This window comes from Anabrus simplex, chromosome 6, assembly GCF_040414725.1.
Source record: "Anabrus simplex isolate iqAnaSimp1 chromosome 6, ASM4041472v1, whole genome shotgun sequence".
NCBI lineage: Eukaryota > Metazoa > Arthropoda > Insecta > Orthoptera > Tettigoniidae > Anabrus > Anabrus simplex.
Window position 1 is genome coordinate 244,070,575 of NC_090270.1, and position 22,140 is coordinate 244,092,714.

General features: G+C 40.2%; 1 pseudogene; it reads right to left on the reverse strand.

The window, feature by feature from the left end:
- Window positions 1–5,659: 5,659 nt before the first annotated feature.
- Window positions 5,660–22,140, reverse strand: part of LOC137501296 (ATP-dependent RNA helicase p62-like) — an 83,625-nt pseudogene continuing 67,144 nt past the window's right edge.

The window sequence follows — 22,140 nt, forward strand, 5'->3', positions numbered from 1 at the left end:
GCAAAGCAAAGTCACCTCCGTACAGGCCACGAAGGCCCTTGGAGGCGTGGAAGGTAAAGGCTTCCACCATTGTTAACCTCGGCACGTGCTGGGGTAGAGTGGTTAGCTCTACGCCCGGCCGCCTTTGCCCCCAGGAATTAACCTGGTACTCTTTTTTGGTGTAGGCTGAGTGAACCTCAGGGCCATATGCACCTCCGGAATTAGAAATCTCGTTTCTTAAATTTTCCGACTTCCTGACGGGGATTCGAACCCATGTCCTTCCGGCCGAACCGAGCACATCTTTACCGCCTCGGCCAGGCAGCCCCTAATCAGTTTACACGATAATAATAATAATAATAATAATAATAATAATAATAATAATAATAATAATAATAATAATAATAATAATAATAATAGCGTGTGGCTTCTTGAAAGACCTGGTGGAAGTCTTTCCAGTTGACTCCCTATAGGCGACCTGCGCGTCTGTGAGGATGGAGCCCTACCTACCACGAATTCTAATAATGAAGACAGCACAAATGCCCAGCCTTCCAGCCAAAGGAACTAATTAATGATAGTTAAAATCAACAACCCTGCCGGGAATCGCACCCGGGCCCCTTGGACCAAAGACCAGCACGCAAACCATTTAGCCATGGAGTCGAACTACACAAAGACTTGTGATGTCCCTGATCTTTAATGGAAATGAATAATAATCATCTTTGAAGGCAGACCATGGGTCTGAGCGGCGTAATTAGTTCAATGGCTTAATTGCAGGCTTTCCGCCCGGAAGACTGAGGTTTGAATCCCGAATCTTTGGTAGAGATTTTCATCTCAAAAATCACGTGGCGCAAGGAAGGACTCCCAACCATACCTAAAATGAACCTGGGTGGCTCCAATAACCCCACAAATAATTGGGATAAGCCGAAGAAAGTTTACTTCAGCTCTGTATTTTATTTAGGGGCTGCCTGGCCAAGGACGAGTGTTCAATCAATCAATCAATCAATCAATCAATCAATCAATCAATCAATCAATCAATCAATCAATCAATCAATCAATCAATCAATCAATCAATCAATCAATCAATCAATCAATCGTCCGACTCGTTGGCTGAATGGTCAGCGTACTGGCCTTCGGTTCAGAGGGTCCCGGGTTCGATTCCCGGCCGGGTCGGGGATTTTAACCTTCATTGGTTAATTCCAATGGCCCGGGGACTGGGTTGTTGTGCTGTCCCCAACATACCTGCAACTCACTCACCACGCATAACACTATCCTCCATCACAATAACACGCAGTTACCTACACATGGCAGATGCCGCCCACCCTCATCGGAGGGTCTGCCTTACAAGGGCTGCACTCGGCTAGAAATAGCCACACGAAATTATTATTATTATAATCAATCAATCAATCAATAAATCAATCAATCACTACTGCTCTGCATTTAGGGCAGACACCCAGGTGGCAGATTCCCTATCTGTTGTTATCCTAGCCATCTCTTAACTGATTGGAAAAAATTGCAAATTTATTGAACATCTCCCTAAGTGAGTTATTCCAATCATTAACTCCCCTTCCTATGAACGAATATTTGCCCCAATTTGTCCTCTTGAATTCCAACTTTATCTTCATATTGTGATCTTTCCTACCTTCAAAGACACCACTCAAACTTATTCATCTACTGATGTAATTCCACGCCATCTCTCCACTGACAGCTCGGAATCTACCACTTACTCGACCAGCTCGTCCCTTTTCTTCCAAGTCTTCCCAGCACTAGCATTGTAACATTTTTGTAACGCTACTCTTTTGTAGCGAATCACCCAGAACAAATCGAGCTGCCATTCTTTGGATTTTTTCCAGTTCTTGAATAAAGTAAACATGGTGAGGGTCCCATAAACCGGAACCATACTCTAGTTGGGATCTTACCAGGGACTTATATGCCCACTCCCTTACATCCTTACCACAACCCCTAAATACCCGCATAACCATGTGCAGAGATCTGTACCCCTTATTTACAATCATATTGATGTGATTACCCCAATGAAGATCTGTCCTTATATTAACACCTCGGTACTTACAATGATCCCCAAAAGGAACGTTCACAACATCAACGCAGTAATTAAAACTGAGAGAACTTTTCCTATTTGTGAAACTCACAACCTGACTATTAATCCCGTTTATCATTATATAATTGCCTACTATCCATCTTAATACATTATCGAGGTCATTTTGCAGTTGCTCATAATCTTGTAACTTATATATTACTCTGCACAGAATAACATCATCTGAAAAAAGCCTTATCTCTGGTTTCACTTCTTTACACATATCATTGATATATATAAGAAAACATAAAGGTCAAATAATACTGCCTTGAGGAATTCCCCTCTTAATTATTACAGCGACAGATAAAGCTTCGCCTACTCTAATTCTCTGAGCTCTATTTTCTAGAAACATAGCCACCCAGTCAGTCACTCCTTTTTCAAGTACAATTGCACTCATTTTTTTACATTAGTCTCCCATGATCTACCCTATCAAATGCCATAGATAGGTCAATCGCGATACAGTCCATTTGGCCTCCTGAATCCAAGATATCTGCTATATCTTGCTGGAATCCTATAAGTTGAGATTCAGTGGAATAACCTTTCCTAACCCCAAACTGCCTTCTATCAAATGAATCTAATATAATCAGAAAGAATGTTTTCCCAAAGCTTACATGCAATTCATGTCTAAATGACTGGCCTGTTATTTTCAGCTTTAAGTCTATCACCCTTTCCTTTATATACAGGAGCTACTATAGCTACTCCCATTCATTTGGTACAGCTCCATCATTCAAACAATAATCAAGAGAGTACTTCAGTATGGTGCTGTATCCCAACCCATTGCCTTTAGTATATCACCGAAACCTTATCTATTCCAGCTGCTTTTCTAGTTTTCAACTTTTGTATGTTACTGTAAATGTCATTCTTGTCATACGTAAATATGAATACTTCTTTAGTATTAGTCACCTCCTCTATCTGGACATTATCCTTGTAACCAACAATCTTTACATACTGCTGACTGAATACCTCGGCCTATTGAAGATTCTCGCATACACATTCCCCTTGTTCATTAATGATTCCTGGACCTTCTTGCAACCAGTTACTGCCATAAAGTGCCTATAAATAGTCTTACAATTTTCAATAAAATTTGTATGACCGCCAATTATGCTTGTCATCGTGTTATACTGAGATGATGTCTTTGCTAAATTAAATTTCCTAGTAAGTTCCTTCATTTTTTTTTACTTCCACAGCCATTTCTAACTCTATTTCTTTACAACCTGCATCTCCTTCTTAGACTCTTTACTTCCCTGTTGTAATATAGTGGATCTTTACCATTCCTTACCATCTTTAAAGGTACAAACCTATTTTCACATTCCTCAACAATTGCTTTAGTTCGCCCCAGGGCTGTTTACATTCTTATTTACTGTTTTCCACCAATCATAGTTACTTTCTAAAGACTCCCTCAGGCATGTTTTATCAGCCATATGGTACTACATAGTAGTCCTAATTTTAATACCTTCATTTCTTTCAATGATTATGTTTAAGTACCATTAAAACAGCTTCGTGATCACTAATACCATCTATTACTTCGATTTCTCTATAGAGCTCATCTAGTTTTAACATAACCACACCCAGAATATTCTTCCCTGTAAATGTTCCCATCACTTACTGAATCAGATGCCCTTCCCATATTCACTTATTTGCCACTTGTTGGTCGTGCTTCCTTTCGTTCGCATTACCTTCCCAATTGACATTTGGTAAATTGAGATCACCCGCTACAATCACGTTATTTTCATCGTTTCCTACATAGCTGATTATCTTATCAAATAATTCTAAATCAGCGTAGGGCTACCCTTTCCCGGTCTGTACACTCCAAAGACATCAAGTTGCCTATTATCTTTAGAGATGAGCCTTACACCTAGAATTTCATTGTTTGTCATCTTTAACGTTTTCGTGGCTTACAAATTCTTCTTTCATCAGAATGAACATTCCCCCTCCTACCACTCCTGTCCTATCTCTACGATACACGCTCCAATTCAGTAAGAAAATTTCTGCATTCATTATATCATTTCTCAGCCATGATTCATCTCCTGTTACTATATCTGATAAGTATGCATCTATTAAATTACTTAATTCTATTCCTTTCTTTACAATACTTCTACAGTTCAGCACTAACATTTTGATGTCATCCCTACTTGACTTCCAGTTCCCTGTTCCCTTACCACCGCTCCCTAGGCCATCCCGTTTCCCTGAATGTACCTCCCTGTAAAACTTCTAAACAAATTTCCTAACTTATAGGTACCACTGCGGTTTAAGTGAAGGCCATCTGAGCGCAGATCCCTATCCCCTACCCACCCATTGGGATCTAGAAATCTCACTCTAAGTTTCCCACATACCCAAATCATAGTCTCATTTAAATCCCCAATGACCTTCGATTCCCCGTCAGGAATTCGAAAAGTTAAGAAACGAGATTTCCACTAAATGCACAAGGCCCTGAGGTTCACTCAGGCTACACCAAAAATGAGTACCAGTTTAATTCCTGGGGGCAAAGATGGTCGGGCTGAAAGCTAACCACCCTACCCGATCAAGTGCCGAGGTTACGGATAGTGAAAGCCTTTACGTTCCAACCCTCCAAGAGCCTGCATTGTCTGTACGGAGATGAAGCTCTAATTTATTTATTTAGTTATTTATGTATTTATTGAATTAATTAATTATTGCTAGTGATTTAATCTTTTTGCAAAGCGACGATGGGAATGGGCTACGACGGGAAGGTGTGGCCAACTCGGTCGATTCAGTTACTCTGTAAGAATTGGTGATGGAGAGGTGGGTTGATTGGACCAGTGGGGTGAAATGATTTACGTTGCATTTCGCATTATCTCCTTAACGAATCTTGTCTTTGCTGAATCCAGCAATCGATTCGCGCAGATTGCCAAAGACTGTCAAGTACAAAAATCAGCACTAGGAAAGCTGAACATGTTTTCGGACACTTACGGAGATAACGCAGTAAAAAATCAACAATATTCAATATTTTTTATTTATATTCAATACTTAGAAGCTGCTTCATATAAATGAAAAGTGCTTACGCCTGCGTACTGACGCTATTTCGTCTCTGAAGCCCAAATTCGAACACTTCTCTACCTCGAACACTGGGTAATGTTTGAGAATTTTCGACTTTCCTACGGGTTTTGGGAGTATTATGTCCTCTGATACCAAGTTTTCAGTTTCTAGGTGAATACGGTCAATAATTAGTTAAAAGTAATAAAAGGCCTATTTACGCAACTTACTTTTGAAACCAGTACTTTTCGTCTTTCCTCAGTTCAAGACCGACTTCTCTCTCTTTATGTGAAAAGATAAACATTCACCTACCGGTAGTCCTAAATACGTTCCTAGTACATGCGTACTAGTTTTTCACTGTCATTACCCCCCTCAGGCCATAATCACCCCAGTTCATAGTACATGGTTGGTAGGTAAATTGTTTGTTTGACCGACCAATTACATGTTTGTCTTTTTTTAATATTATTCAGCAGATGGCTCCAATATACCTATATACAGCAAGCACTTCCCTGTTTTCACATTTCGAGACTGGAATCGTATTCTTGATAATATTTCCCTTGGCCTACCAAGCGAACGCTGCTCAGCTCGAACACCTGCAGATTACGAGGTGATGTCAATTTTCCTTATCAGTGGTTCAAAGCCCATGTCCAGCATTCGCTCAGCTTCATTCAACACAAGGTAGGTGCAACGTCTCAGGTTGGTTGTACCACGTTCCAGGAAATCTAGAAGGCGGCCAAGAGTTGCTATGACTATTTCTACTCTGCGTTCCAGATCACTTGCCCGAGGTCCTTTAGAAGCCCCACCAAACACATTCGTGTCCTCGAACAAAAGATGATGAACCACCATCTCTAGTAATACCCGTAATTTGTACCTGCTATGCAACGCACTTGTTGGAGCTATAACCAGCACAATGGGGCCATCACCACGAGATAATTCTTCTTGATGGTTGATATGTACAATTGAATATAAGCTAGATTATTTCCAGGTCCTGTCTGAACAATGCCAACGACATTCCTTCCCACTGAAGGCAATTGGCCAACCCTGCGCTTGGTTTACTTTTGGTTCTTAAAAACCACTTCTCCTAATTTCCTCCAGAACGTAGTCCGGAAGGTTTGCCTCCTCAAAGCGCTGAATACGATTTGGGACTAGAATACCTTTGACAGAAATGGCATTCTGGTATTCTGATCGGTAGGCTTGAATTTTATGAAGTGGTTGGATGTGGTAGGCCTATATAACAATTCTTCTTAAACAGTGTCAGCTGCTGGAAGTCAGTGTGGTTTGCGAAGACTGTTACCCGCAGACTGTTGACTTCTTTGAACTCCAGATTACCAAATCCCCACCTCCTGCATTTCTACGGTCGCCTGCTCCATGTTTAGAGTTGCTGCTGTTTCTAGTGAAGTACGTTATTTTTTTGCAGTCGAGGTAGACGAATAACTAACAGCGACGGGTGACGGGAAAATAGCCTGAAGAATGGGACTAGATGCTAATCGTCAGTGCGATAAATTTAGGCCGTTATTCTTGGGTTTCTATACCGAGATCTCCATCTCACCGCCAGACAACCCCTCAATTTTAATCACGTACGGCTAAGTGGACCTTGAGGCATGCCTCAGGTCTAGATAAAAATCCTTACTCTGGCCGTGAATCGAACCCGGAGCCTTACCAGTAGACCGTGGATCCGGCTTTTATTACTCAAATATATACAGTATTTTTATGACAGGAGCCATCGCTAAATGGTCAGGGTCACGGTCCCGAGTTCGTTCTCCGGCTAGGTCGGCGATTTTAGCTGAGTCTGGTTAATGATTCTGGCTTGGAGACTGGGTGTTTGTGTTTGTCGCCATACACTTCTCTTCTACACACAACATATCTCACTACCAACCACCACAGAAACAGACATTAGTGAATACATCTCTCAATATAGGGTTGGTGTTAGGAAGGGCATCCGACCGTAAGACGAGGCTAAATATGTATGTCCTATACGGCTCCCTCCTGAGACCGCACAAGGATGTGAGGAACGTGACAGTATAATTGTATTTCATTGGTACTTAGCGGAGCTGATTTCTGAGCAACTTAATTTTGTAACCTTGTAAATTAACTCATCACTGTTCCTCTAAGCCTCTCGCCAACCGCTAGTTGTCGATTATTGACGACAAAGCGTCAGCGAACTGGCGCAGTAACGCTAATTTGCAACGTGGAGCAGTACACAAGCTTCAACAGCAGCCATGTAGAACGGGTAATAACTTTAAAGCCCTTTGGCATTACACAGATAAGTACGTCACATAGTGTCACGAAATTACAAGAGGTTAGTGTTTATTCGATACTCCTCGTCACTTAAGTTTACGTGGTACTTCTCTCATTACTAAAGTGGGAAGCTCCACAGAGATAAATTGAAACATGGCTCAAATTTTGAATTATAGTACATACCGAAGACTGGTCAATAAGTGAATTAATTGTTTTCTGTACAATTACCTGCATTTCCATCCTTTCCGGCAGATTGCTAGCTGTGTACGGCAAGTACTTCCCTGTTTCCACATTTCGTGACTGGAATCGTATTCTCAATAATAACATAAATACTGTTAATACGGCTGTGAAAAAAATTTCTTCGGAACATCCGTCTTGTTTTCAAAATTAAAGGATTTTATTTCACAAATTTTACAGTGTTTAGAATGCACAGTTAGCGCTTCAGCTAAAACAAACAATTATGTCACTTATTAAGTAAAGCAAAAGGAATAAACATAAAAGTGATGAATGTACAGTAGTCACATAAATGCACCTGGTCGGTATTTAATATGCACACTCCAAGAGATTCAAATTACCACTTCTTCAGAGAAAACAAATATTTCGCTTATTAAGAAAAGCAACAAGAAAAATTTATAAATCAGGATACACTTAGAGAAACGCATCGAATTAGTATGCAACCAGCACTTTCAAAGTTTGTTATCAAAGAGATCAGAATATCCAGTCTTCAGAATCCTCAGCTAACACCTCAATGTTCTGAAACACAAAAAAGGTTCATAGCTTACAAAGTAAAGCAACGAGCAAATTTAAAAATGATAATACACAGAAAAAAGCGCAACGGATATGTCTTCAACATCCGCTGTCACGAACTTCAGAACTTCCGATGAACTATTATTTTCAAAATGTTATAAAAATGTCATTTACACAAGTGAATGCTACATGGTCGGCGTACCTATATCCAGCAAGTTGTGCCTTTGTACCACTCATGTCTTTGATTAAGACTTGCTTTTATGAAAGCAAATAAACCTTCATTTCATTTAGGTAGTTTTAGAATTTGTCTGCAATACAATGTATTTAAATAGTCAAATTTACCCCTTTTTTATTACAATGCTGTAATTACGTTACTTATTGAAGGACAGAGAGCCGCTTCAGAGGTATGTTTATCACTAAGGCTTCCAACCCAAATTTTCCTAGCATTATTCGCGAAACGACTCGCCAAATCCCAAATATTCTCTACACACCTAGGTTCTAGTATTCGCATATCAGCATATTCATCTCCATTTAGACCGATAAAAGTGATCTTCTGGGGTGGCGTTCATGTATTCCATGTCTTTGATGCAATCTACACACCATCTTTAATTTCACTCACGTGACCGCTGGCCCTCAGGCTACCCTCACTACAGGACTCTCTTCTTCCTGCGAAGAGTCCATACCATTTAAGCCTTAATCCATATAGTACTGCTACAATTCGGACCACTCCAATAAACCCGCCAACCAACTCCCAATGTTTGGAAAGCTAAGTGATGCCTGACACTAGTCAGGACAGAAGGTGGGTCTTAGAGGAGTAGCAATTCTTCAGAATACCTTGGTTCATCTTGCCCTTTGCAAGGTACACGAATGAAAATGGTCAACCGTTTGAAGGCGGAAGGAGGTAACATATCCCATCGCAGATAAAGACTGGGAATTATCTTCACTTAGCACCGTCTGTACTTCAGTGAAGCGGTTGAAAAAGACGTCTCTTCTGCAATGATCGGACTCTTAATAGCACTTGGCAGAAGGTATAAAATGCCTTCAACGACAAACGGAGCGATACATATGTTGGAGTATACCACACTTTATTCAACTTTAGTCAATGCTTCGAAACCAACCCTTGAAATTATTTTAAAATAGTAACAAATTTGCTCCATTACAGTTGAAACAATGTAAAAATTGGGAAAAAATGGCAATATAACATACCTAAGTATGACGCAACCTTGCTGCCAAAGTAAAACCTATAAAAATCACCAAAAGTAACTTTATTTCACTGATAAACTTCTTAACCCGTCGTTCGTAAATTTCTGTAGATGTTTATTACTTACAAAGCTTCCCATAGTTGAAGATTACAATGCTAAAAAGAGAAAGATGTTCCACCTATTCAATACAATAATATTGCTGCACAAATTAATGTAGCAACATGTTTAATATGCTATGAGATCGGTTTGGACATATGTCCATGTCATCATCAGCCGATACAAAAATGGCAAGAAGTCAACATAATTGTAACACTTATGACACTTTTCTTGAAGAATTAAAATTAGAAGTTCATGTAGCACTTTTAAGTGAAGATCATTTTTTTGTAGATATCTTAGGTTCTTGAGCACTCTTGCTGTAGATCTTGAGGTTAGAAAATGATGCTGTATAATTCAAAATTGTTGTTATTCAAGGAATAAAATGTGTTGCTAGGTAACAAATGATATGATTTTGTTTTAGTACTTCAAAAGGTGGATAGTGGTATATATAAAAACTCTTAGAGTATGAGACTATTAGTACTGATATTGATTTTATGATATCGAAGGAAAAGAAATTAAATTAAAAATAAGAAACAGAGAAGTGTAAATGGTAAGGTAAGTAATATTATGAGGCTCACTTTAATTTAGCCTTGTCATGAAGTACAAGAGGAAGTAAGAATCGAAAATTGAACCTAGGAGGGGGTAAGGGAGTAAGGGGAGTAGTTTAAGGTGGGTCAGGGGGGTGTTGTGGTAAGGGCAAGTAGCGCGAGAAGGTGTTGTGTATTACATGGAAGATTGACCGACTACTTGTCAACTTGAAGCTTTTTAAAACTAAGATAAGGAAGTCAAAAAGAATGTTCGGTTTTTCAGACAAATCGTTAAGGTTTTGGTTAGGATTAAGATATTGATCAACGTGTATTAAACAACTTTCAGTGATATCGATTCTTACTTCCTCTTGTACTTCATGATATTACTTACCTTACCATTTTCACTTTTCTATTTCTTATTTTTAATTTATTTTATTTTCCTTAGATCTCATAAAATCCATATGAGTACTAATAGTCTCATACTCTAAGAGTTTTTATATATACCACTATCCACCTTGTGAAGTACTAAAACAAAATCATATTTGTTACCTAGTAACAAATTTTATTCCTTGAATAACAACAATTGTGAATTATACTGCATCATTTTTTTAACCTCAAGATCTACAGCAAGAGTGCTCAAAAACCTAAGATATCTACAAAAACAATTATCTTCACTTAAAAGTGCTGCATGAACTTCTATTTGTAATTCTTCAAGAAAAGTGTCATAAGTGTTACAATTGTGTTGACTTCTTGCCATTTTTGTATCGGCTGATGGTGACACGGACATATGTCGAAACTGGTCCCATAATATATTAAACATGTTGCAATAATTTGTGCAACAATATTATTGTATTGAATAGGTGGAACATCTTTCTCTTTTTAGCATTGCAATTATTATTTCAATACGGATCAGTGATAAAGTTTTTAACTTTAAATAGTTGAAGGTTGTCCCAATGTACAAAGCATAACGAAGAAAATGAAATTATAATTTTGGTTTACAATAATTTTGAAGATTACATTATTCTCATAATGTTTTTAAACTATAAGAGTTACAACAAGTAACAATGATTTCTCAGTAATGAAATAGAACCTCGTAAAGCTAACAAAACCGAACGAGTTGGCCGTGCGGTTAGGAGCGCGCAGCTGTGAGCTCGCATCCGGGACATAGTGGGTTTGAACCCCACTGTCAGCAACCCTGAAGATAGTTTTCCGTGGTTTCCCACTTTTACACCAGGCAAATGCTGGGGCTGTACCTCAATTATGACCACGGCCGCTTCCTTCACATTCCTAGGCCATTCCTGTCCCATCGTCCCCATAAGACCTATCTGTGTTGGTGCGACGTAAAGCAACTAGCAAAAAGAAGCTAACAAAGACAACGTTTGTAGTTCCGGAACATCTAAATTAAACTCCTTCCAAAAATTCACAGTGAATCGAGGAATAGTCTCTCGACCTCCTATCATTATTTACTAGCATTTTCATTTCGAAACCAATCGCCAGATCTCAAATATTTTCCACAAACCTAGCCTCTACTTGAAAAAGTAATTTTGGTAGTGTAAGGATGGGTTGTTGTTTACCATTCTGAGTACTTGCTCCAGGCCGCAATGGAATGGTGAGAGGGACACACGATCATCTGGTAAGTTGTGGGAGTCCTTATTAGAGCCTAGTAGATAGGGCCGGTCGTGTCATCAGCGGGAGGGCGGCTCCTTCTCATCAGGGGTGATGACACAGCCGGGCAGTAGGGGTAGATACTTAATTTTGGCTCTTGTTTTACTTTAGATTGATTTTAGGGTTATAGGGTTGGCACTTTCATGTGGTATGGTCATCCACCCTTGTAAGAGGCCGTCAGTAGATTTAGTTGGTATAGTTATGCTTATACTGTTTTTTCTTTTGGTTTATTTTATTGGTTCCTTTTGTTATTAGTAGTGGCAACTTAGTAGAATTAGTCTAGAGTGGTGCCTTACATGGAGACTGGTATACCGCTCGTGTGAGGGACCACCAAGTTAGTTGACAGGATTGCAGGGTTGACCCTTACATGTGGACTGGTCATCCGCCCATGTAAGGGACAGCTCAGTAGACTAGTTGGTGTGCTTATAGAACTGTTTATAATTGTTTAATTTAGTTTATTTTATGGTTCTTTCTGTTTCTTGTATTCTAGCACTGTGAACATGTATCGGGGCGAACAGCCTGTAATGTTCAATGTTCAATAAATGTGTTTTCTACCATTCTGAGTACTTGCTCCAGATTTGCTTTCAGAATTATTGTCACCACTTCCTATCCTTGACAGGAAGGTATAATTTGATAGTAAACTGGGACCATCAGTGAGCGGTAAGATAACTTATTTTATTCTAAACTTGCTCAATTCTACAAACATAACATTTATTTTAAATCCAAAAAATGAAAGGCAACTAAGGATTATAAAAATTGAAATAATATATCACTTCCTTCTTAACCTAAAATATGTCTTAAATTAAAACATTACTTCTAAAATAACGACTAAACACTGATAGATTAGAGAAAAATTCCAAATAATCCAAAGCGTTGAAAGAAATATAAATTAATTCACAGTATGATAACTTTTACTGAAAATAAATGTCTAATTGTGCTGCAATAATAAAATTCTCAGTATTCCGGTTAGATTTGTTCCTTTATTCCCATATTATCTTCACTAAACACTGAAATATTTTTGCGGAGCATGTTGAACCGCTGTCTTAGACTAACTGCCGTTTTAAATGTATTTAGCCTCCTAGTGCAGAAAGCACTAGGTTTGATTCCTAGGTTGTCCAAGGACTTCACCCGTGAAGGAGGATAAGTTTATATCTGCCTCATAAGTGTAAGTTAGGTGGTACCTAATACAATAGACAGTAGACTCGGTCAAGAAATCCATGCTGTATGACTGCGGGGATCCTAACGTTGACCGCAAGCTGGCCATTTGGGCGGATGCCAGCCATGCTCGTAGGCCAAGGGAGTTCATGGGCTGTAAATACCACAGATTTTCGATTTTTAAGGGAACCTATTCTCTCAAAGGAAATAGCAAAGTGAATGGTGGTGATCACCCATAATTCGTTTCGGAAAAAGGGGTCATCTCTACAAGAAGTTTGAGAAGCGCTGGACTAGTAGTTTCATAGCAATCCAGTCTTTGTCCAGCAAAAGCCTTGAAAGACAGCTACCTCAGCATTAGGGAACCGAGAATTTTTCTCTCAAATCTTGGCTGTTCTAGTGGATGCAATTGAAGCATCCATCCGGAGATAAGGAGTTTAGGACTGGAATCCTGAAGGTGGTCATATTTCAGCTCTCTTGTCTTGAGAGTAACAATCGCTTTACGACAAGCTACCTTCTGTATCCAGAGATTCTCAAAATGTGTAGCATGGCTGCCTGGGAAGCCACCAAAATTTGGCAAGAACACTGCGCCGAGGATGTTGTCATGCACCTAATCGGTAGTGAAAAATAATAAAATGTCAACATCCGCATAGGCTTAATATATTTTTTATAAAATACATCGTTAATTTTGTTATCAATTAACAACACATTAGTCGAAATTTGGTGCAGTAGAGAAGACCAGCAAGAAAACACCAGGTGCCTTGATTCTGTTTGCTAACTCTCACCTCTGTCGATGTAATTTTTCTGCAATAGGTGTTAAAATGTGACATTATAGAGCTAAAACCAACATCGAAAGAAAAGTTCAGTACGTGCACCAATATGTAAAATAATTCCAAGGTACCATGAACTAATTAACGATAAACCGATTGATCCTTTTCATTAGGACAGTGAAATTGAACGCATGCATGGCGGGATTTCAATACTAAGAAAACGGATCATTGTTTACAAAAATTAATGTCCTCATCTCGAGGTGGTACGTCTCTTGTCAAAAACAATCTGAGTGGAGGTAAGCTGCACGTACTATTTTGAACCGCATTCCAGCCCTTCTGCCAATCTTAAATTTCTGACTTTCTGAGGAATCGAACTCAGACCTATAAAGACCGCAGCTAATAGCGTTAACCGTTAAACTATGGAAGTGAACAACTGATCTTTGTGAAAAACATTAGATAAAATTTTATAACGAACATTGCGTACTTTTTGAGTCGGTGAAATAAAAAGTCGTTTGCTCGTGAAGAACTGTATAGGCTAAATGAAGATCAATGTAGGCCGAGATGAATTTTATAAACTTCAATATATACTGCAGTTCGCCTCTGTGTTGTAGTGGTTAGTGTTATTAACTTCGATCTCCTTGTTTATCCTTTCCAATCTTTCTATCAATCACAAGACCCCCTGTTCAGCTTAGGTGGTGAAGCCGCCTGGGCGAGGTGCTGGCCCTCCTTCCCAGATTCATCCTCGGCAAAATGTCTCACGCTCCAGGACACTGCCATTGAGGTCGTACAGATGGGATCCAATGCTGAGTCTGGGGAGGAAACCAACTCTGGAGGGTAAAGGAATTAAATAGAAATAAACATACTGTATGATTTTTGTGTACCAAATTACACTTTGTTTCTATTGCTACTAAATTCCAATTCTCACCATAAAAAGGAATACAAGCGTCAGTTTATTATCGAGTTCTTGATTCGAATATGCCATGATGGCATGATTAACAGCGAAAAGGTGCAGCAGGTGTCAAACGCTTGAGAACAACTGCTCTGAGTTCATTTCTGAGTGTTATTGTCGAGGATAAAATGTGATAAATGTTGGGCAAGGATATGAACAAATCATGTTTCAGTTCAATGTCGATAACCTCAGTATCTAAAGACTTATTCAATTAGATTATCTCCCCGCCATGCAGTTAATTTATGGACGCTTCGTTTAGATGTATGGATGTTTGTGTACACAGCGAGTCAGGAAGCACTGTATGAAGAATTTCCAAAGTGATGAATTTAAACTTTGCGAAAGTTGGCACATGTATGAACTTCACGCAAACATGTAGAGAACTTTTGCCTCTCCCAGGCTCACGATCAATGACCGCCTTGTACATAGTTCAAACCAGCTCAATCACATTGTTAGCGACAAAGTTTAATTGTTTTGCACCCGTGCGCCTCTCTCGGTAATGGTTTCAGTCAGGGAATTGGGAGATGGAAATGCGGAACTGCAAATGAGAAACTAATTCGAGAGACCCCTTCTTCCCCATTTGCTCTCTTTTTTTTTCTCACACGCATTTTACGGTAAGGAAGGCACACAGCTACAAAGATACAAACAGGTTTCCATTTAATATTAGTGCACTAGAAATGTTATGTTAGTTATCCGAATAATCGCAAAATTGCACTGATTTTGTTCATGTGGTAACTATGATATCTGCTGTCATATAGGGTTGTTTTCAAACACGGCGAGCGTAAAGTACTATGTGGAGAAACTTTAAAATGATAATTACTTCTATTACGTTTTGGTCCTGGTTGGACAGTACATCTATTTTAGCTGGCTGGGGTGACTGATTTCCATGGGTACAGTATCTCAATTGCCTTTATAAAGAATTACCACCGAACGAGTTGGCCGTGCGGTTAGGGTCGAGAAGCTGTCAGCTCTCGGGAGATAGTGGGTTCGGACTGCACTGTCAGCAGCCCTGAAGATGGTTTTCTGTCGTTTTCCATTTTCACACCAGGCAAATGCTGGGTCTGTACATTAATTAAGGACACGAATGTTTCCTTCCCAATCCTAGCCCTCTCCTGCCCCATCGACGCCATAATATGTAAATCAAATTGTAAAACAAAACTACAGTGTAGCCTTGATGGGCCTTGGTTTCCCAAGCGAACACTCCTCAGCCTGCAAGCCTGCATACCACGTGGCGACACGTGGCGACACGTGACGAATCCCCTCGGCCATTTTTCTTGGATATTTAGACTGGATGTGATAAATAATACTGTATTGTATTATAAACATCAACATGAAGATAGAGCTGGCTGTAACAGCTAAGAATCTACATCCACTCTTGGCAAAAACTCTGTATCCCTCAAGAAATGACAGCATGCATCAGTCACATAATAGGAGTTTTGACGAAGAATGTACTGTAATATTAGTATAACAGTTGGGGTGGTGATTTTTGTTTAAAGTGGATGCACAACTGGGTAACCATCCTCTATTAACACTAACCGGAGATAAAAAATGGAAGGGATTCGATTATTCGGAAAATAAGATATCGGTCAAGGAATACAAAGGCCACGAAGAGCGTGAAAATGAAAGACTCAGTATGACTCGCAAATCTAATACCTCCGGGGTCAGAAAGAACAAGAGTTGACCAAGTGAGGTCGGATAGAATAGATGAAAGTGAGGAGCCTGGCACTAGTAAGGGGAAGCAATGCCAGGACTCAACAAAGGGCCCTGTGGTCGTCAACCTACGCTCCCAAGTTGAGAGCCCTATGGCCCCTTTGATATTAATCTAACAGACCGTAGTCCGGCCCCTCGATATAGGGGCAAAGCGTCCGCCTGTCATCCGGCGGCCCCGGGTTCGATTCCCGCCCGGGTCAGGGTTTTTTTATTGTAAATGATTAATATCCTTGGCCTGGGGACTGTTCCTTTCTCACATTCAACACTTTACACTTCCGCTATTTCCAAATAAACGCAGGTTCACAACATATGATGCAAAGTAGGGCCAAAAATCTTCTTAGGCCGACGCCCTAAATAAATAGCATTTTTAAAAAAACAGACCGTAGGAACTTTAATTCTAAGATAGTGTACATCTTTGCTGCTTGTTTTTTGCTTATTTGATATTACATTTTGTTCTAGAGACCAGGGAGTTAGTGATTATTAACTCTGTAAGCTAAGTGTGTACATGAAGCTGTTCTAAATTCAATGTTACAGAAGAGTCAGAATTAGTTAGTATATTGTTTAGAATTGTTAGAAAAGAGTCGTTTACTTCATGTCATATAAAATCCGTAATTATTGTTATATCCCTACATGACCTGTAATTGGAAATTGTAAATTTTCCAGCTAACTCATTCTTGGTTGCCAGCGATTCACCCCAGTGTGCCGATTTGGGCTCATTTAGTAACTAGTGCACCTACCGAGACGCATGGCTAGCGCATATAGTGGAGGCAAGAGAAAGCCACTTCGAGGATGACTGAGGTGGTAATTGAACATCCCTCTACTCAGTTGACCTCCCAAAGCTGAGTGAACCCCGTTCCAGTACTCGTACCACTTTTCAAATTTCGTGGCACTGCCAGTAATCGAATCTGGGACGCCTCCGAGTGGTGGCAGCTAATCACACTAACCACTACACCACACAGGTGGACTTATAGCAATATATCTATCATAAAATCTTTGAACTATATTAACAATTAGAAAATCTTACAAACAGGTTATTAGATATAAATAAATGCATGTCACTAATTGCAAAAGAAATAAATTTACAAGTCTCAGAACGTGGGATTTTAAAATTTAATGTGGCTTTCTCTGGCCTGGTGTAGCCCTTGTAAGTCAGATCCTGCGATGAGAGTGGGAGGCATCTGCCTGTATTGGAGGAGAGTATTGTTTGTGGTGTATGTGTTGGAGGGATGTTCGGGGTAGTACAAATCACAGTCTCTGAGCAAAGGGAATTAAAATCTTCGACCCGGTCGGAAATCGAACCCAGCGCCCTCAGAACCGAACAGTACTACTCTAATCATTCAGCCAAGGAGCCCGACAGTGAACTACTGAACACGACCTATGGGTATTATAGCATTATGTGTCGCCATTGGGCCTCGAAATGGAGCTATGTGAGAATGTTAAGGGAAGAGATACTGACCAGCAGCACATGTATCGATTAGATCGGAAATTCTTTGATATAAGTTAGTTCATGCAATAATGAACCTTAGATGACTTGGCAAAAAATGTGCATCCATCAAGAAATAACGACATACATCGGTCACATAATAGGAGTTTTGAACTTCTCTATGAACACATATCTGACCGAGCTGACTGCGGAGTTCGAAGCGGATAGCTGTTAGTTTGCATTTGGAAGGTGGAAGTTCGAAACTCAATGTTGGCGGACCTGAAGATGTCTTTCTCGTGGTTTCCCATTTTCACACCGCCAAATGCTTGATCTGTACTGTAATCGAGATTATGTTCGGTTCTTTTCCAGTCGCCAACGGCCGTAACCGTGTCGAAACACCGGATGCCGTGAGATCTCCGAAGTTAAGCAACATTGGGCGTGGTCAAGATTTGGATGTGTTGCCACGCGCTGTTAGTGGGGGGTAACGGAACGGAGAAGCGTAAAGGAGCTGGCCACCCTACCGTACGTAAACTCCTGCTCAGGCACACCTCTGCGGAGGTTTGGACCTGCCTTCGGGCAGAATACACCCTTACCTTACCTTTTCCAGTCCTAGTCTGTGCTATCCATCATCCCCAAGACACCTGTCTTTGTCGGTGCGATAAAAACCAATAACCTAAAAATATATACAGAGTGGTCGAAAACAACATGAACCGGGTATATGAACGTTAGAGGGTTGGCTATATTGATAAATAATTGGAAAATATATTAGAAATCTCTCGCAGTTGACATTTTATGAGCTTCTGAAGTTAGCCAATCAGATCGTTTCGCGGGTGACTTCAGGTGGGCTTTGTGCGACGGTGTTGCTGAATCTGTGCGTTGCTTATGACCTGCTTGAGAGCACCATTTGAAGGAATAAGCTTTTCCAGGGAAGGCGCTTGAACAAGGACCTCTCTGCTGATAGGCTGGGCCCTTAGCAAGTACGCTACGATGGCAGTGCCTGAAACCCGCGGTGTGATAGTATTTGATGCTCATTTCTCGGCATGGCTCTTTAGCGCGGCCAAGCCACGAACAGATTTAGCAACACCGCCTAGTGAAGCGGATTTGAATTTGTCCACGAAGCGCTCTGATTGGCTAACTTCAGCAGCTGATAAAATGACAACTGCGAGACATATCGACGATTTCTTTTCAAGTTACTTATTAGTATGACCACGTTGTTTCCGACCACGCTGTATAAACAAGTATATTTCTGTCATTTTGTATTAACAGAAGAATGTCCGGCTCTATTTTACCTTTGTTTTTTTTTTTTTTGCTAGTTGCTTTACGTCGCACCGATAGGTCTTATGGCGACGATGGGACAGAAAAGATCTAGGGATGGAAAGGAATCAGCCGTGGCCTTAATTAAGGTACAGCCCCAGTATTTGCCTGGTGTGAAAATGGGAAACCACGGAATACCATTTTCAGGGCTGCCGACGGTGGGGTTCGAACCCACTATCTCCGGGATGCGAGCTCACAGCTGCCCGCTTCTAACCGCACGGCATGTCCGGCTCTATGGCTAAATGGTTAGCATTCTGACCTTCAGTCCAAAGGGCCCAGAATTGATTCCCGGTTGGGTCGGGAATTCTAACCTCAAAAACGGTCAGTTCCCATGGCTCTGGGACTGGGTTTATTGAATTCTTCAAGCATTAGAATTCATCACCAGGGAGAGCACTATTGTCAAAGACGCGCAGGCCTCAATCGTCTCAATTTACAACGACTTATAACATCTATTGTTAATCTTCATAAATTTAAAATTCAGCACTGCTTCGTGTTACTCGACAGGAGTAGGCTATGTGCCGACACCCAGTTTCACCTTGTCCCTCCCCCGTTATCTTCATCTCACATTCTTGGGTGTCAAATACAAAGTCCTCGCACACTCCCAGCACTAGAAGCCATGCAAAGTAAAATCAGGCAATCGATCCCTACATAATACAACGGTAAATTCAATAGAATATCTCTAAATATGTCCTTTTACGCATCTAGACAAGATTATGATTATAATAAAGTTGTACGTTGTATGAAAATATATTATATTAGTTATACACTTTATGTTGAATGGCTTGCAAAAGAGGGATTACCTTAATTCTCTAGATAGTTTTCATATTATGTATATCTTCAACGTATCATCTATATACATAAAATAAGAGTTTTGTCTGTACATTGCGCAGAATTTAGAAAGAGTGGTATTTCCTTATCGCTCGTGTCCGCAGAAAAAAAGGAAGTGCATTTTTTTAATTTTCCATAATTTCTGACCGTCTGCCTGTCTGTCAGTCTGTCGCTATTTGCTTTACGTCGTACCGACAAAAGTACGTCTTATGGCGACGATGGGACAGGAAAGGCATAGGAATGAGAAGAATCGGTCGTGGCCTTAATTAAGGTACAGCCCCAGCATTTGCCTGGTGTGCAAATGGGAAACCACGGAAAACCATCTTCAGGGCTGCCGTCGGTGGAATTCGAACCCTCTATCTCCCGAATGCGAGCTTACAGCTGTGCGCCCCTAACCGCACGACCAACTCGTTCGGTGTCAGTCTGTCTGTTTACATGTATGTATGTATGTATGTATGTACGCGCATCACGAGAAAAGGGCTGAAGAGAATTTAATCAAAATCGGTATGTTAAGTCGGAGAATAAGTCGCTACAATCTAGGCTGTAAATAATTTTATTCACGCTGAGTGAAATTGCAGTTTAAGGGACGGGCCAAAATTTAATTCTCAAATATATATGATATTAGTGTTCCTATCAATAGATACTGCGTAACAATAGTTATATAGTATTAAATTTCCGATCATTTATGTCTAATACATTTTTACCGTACCGGCTATGATAACAGAGATATTCATGAATTTGGATTTTTGTTGTTAAGTCCATATCAATGCCGAGTCAAAAGAAAATGGGGTATACATAATTTATTGAAAACCGGTATGTAATGTCGGAGAACTACAGTCTACGCTATAAATAATTTTATTCACCCAGGTTGAAATGGTAGTTTAGAGGATGATGCCAAAAATGTAATTTTTAATTACCTATGTTATTGGTCCTATCGAAAAGTACTACTAAACAAATAGAGAATACAATTTCCGATCCTTTATATCTTATCAGTTTTACCGTACCTACTATGTTTAGATTGGTGGTGATGGTGATGCCCTAATATTAGAGAGTCGGAAGAAAATAAAATGTGAAGGCCTACAATATAGAAAGCTCATAAAAGTGATCAAAATAACATTACATTGGCCAATGTTTGTTGTGATGTGCAATGTGTCTTCTGCTGCCACTCATCTCCGATAGATGGGATTACTGCTGCGTACCGAATACAACAGCCTGCCTGAATATTGGCTGGATGTAGCTGGGGAGTTAGATCTATCTCCTCTTCAGCATGCCATTCCTCTGGTTCATACATTTTCTGATACTACTGGTACGTAAAACACTGGTTCAACATAGCATTCCAGCTATTCAATCCCTACTTTGAGGCACTGATTGGAATGAGTAGTGTGCACATTTAACGGAATAATGACAGAGGAGTTTTCGCGGCTGTCTGCGGTCTGGGCATTCCAGTTCTGGAACTTCGGATATTGCTTTTAATCGCGACATTCCCCCTGACAACTTTGTAATGACGTATGTTGACTTCAGTAGGGAAAACCAAAAAGACAGTCTTTCTGAGAATTCCGTAGCAAAGCACGGGTACATCATCTAGTTCCTAACTAAGGCGAAGTCCAATACATCCCTCCTGTAGAGTTAATTATCCGCATTTGTTTATTATGGTCCCGAAAAGGAAATAACTGTTTCATTTGAAACTGACTTTTAAAATATTACGCCCACATTATTTTATAGCATACGTTTGCAAATAATCTGCCCTAAGGGCTATTAAATTAATTAATCCTGTTTTCATTTGTAGGTTTTCTCTATTGTGCATACACCCAGCAAACCATCGAAAACCTCGTTGTTATAATTAGGGTAATAAATATGTAACTAGGTGGATGGCGGTTGCCGAGTACTGTATGATATTACATATTCTGTATAATATTAATGTAGCCGGCCCCGCTGTGTAGGGGTAAAGTGTCTGCCTCTTATCTGGGAGCCCTGAGTTCGATCTCCGGCCATGTCAGGGACTTTCAGCTGTATCTGAGGGCTGGCTTGAGGTCCACTCAATCTACGTGATTACAATTGAGGAGCCATCTGACGGTGAGATGGCGGCCCGATCTAGGAAGCCAAGAATGACGGCTGTGAGGATTTGTTGTGCTGACCACACAACACCTCAAAAAATGTAGGACTTCGGGCTGAATAGCGGCGCTTGGTAGGCTATGGCCCCTATTTTTTGGTATAATATGAATTTAACCTGAATCATCCCTGGGCAATGGTAAGACATTTATTGCATTATCCTCATCATACTAATCGTCATCATAATCATCATCAATTACTCTTTCCCAGCTCCAGTCATGTGGGAATTTTAATGGCACCTTTCCATCATCCTCTATCCTATCACTATTGATGCTTTACAACTGTGTTCGTATCAAGGTTCCTTCTCATTATGCTGGTCTTGATCCAGTCCAAGTACACTAGTCTGGGTCGCCC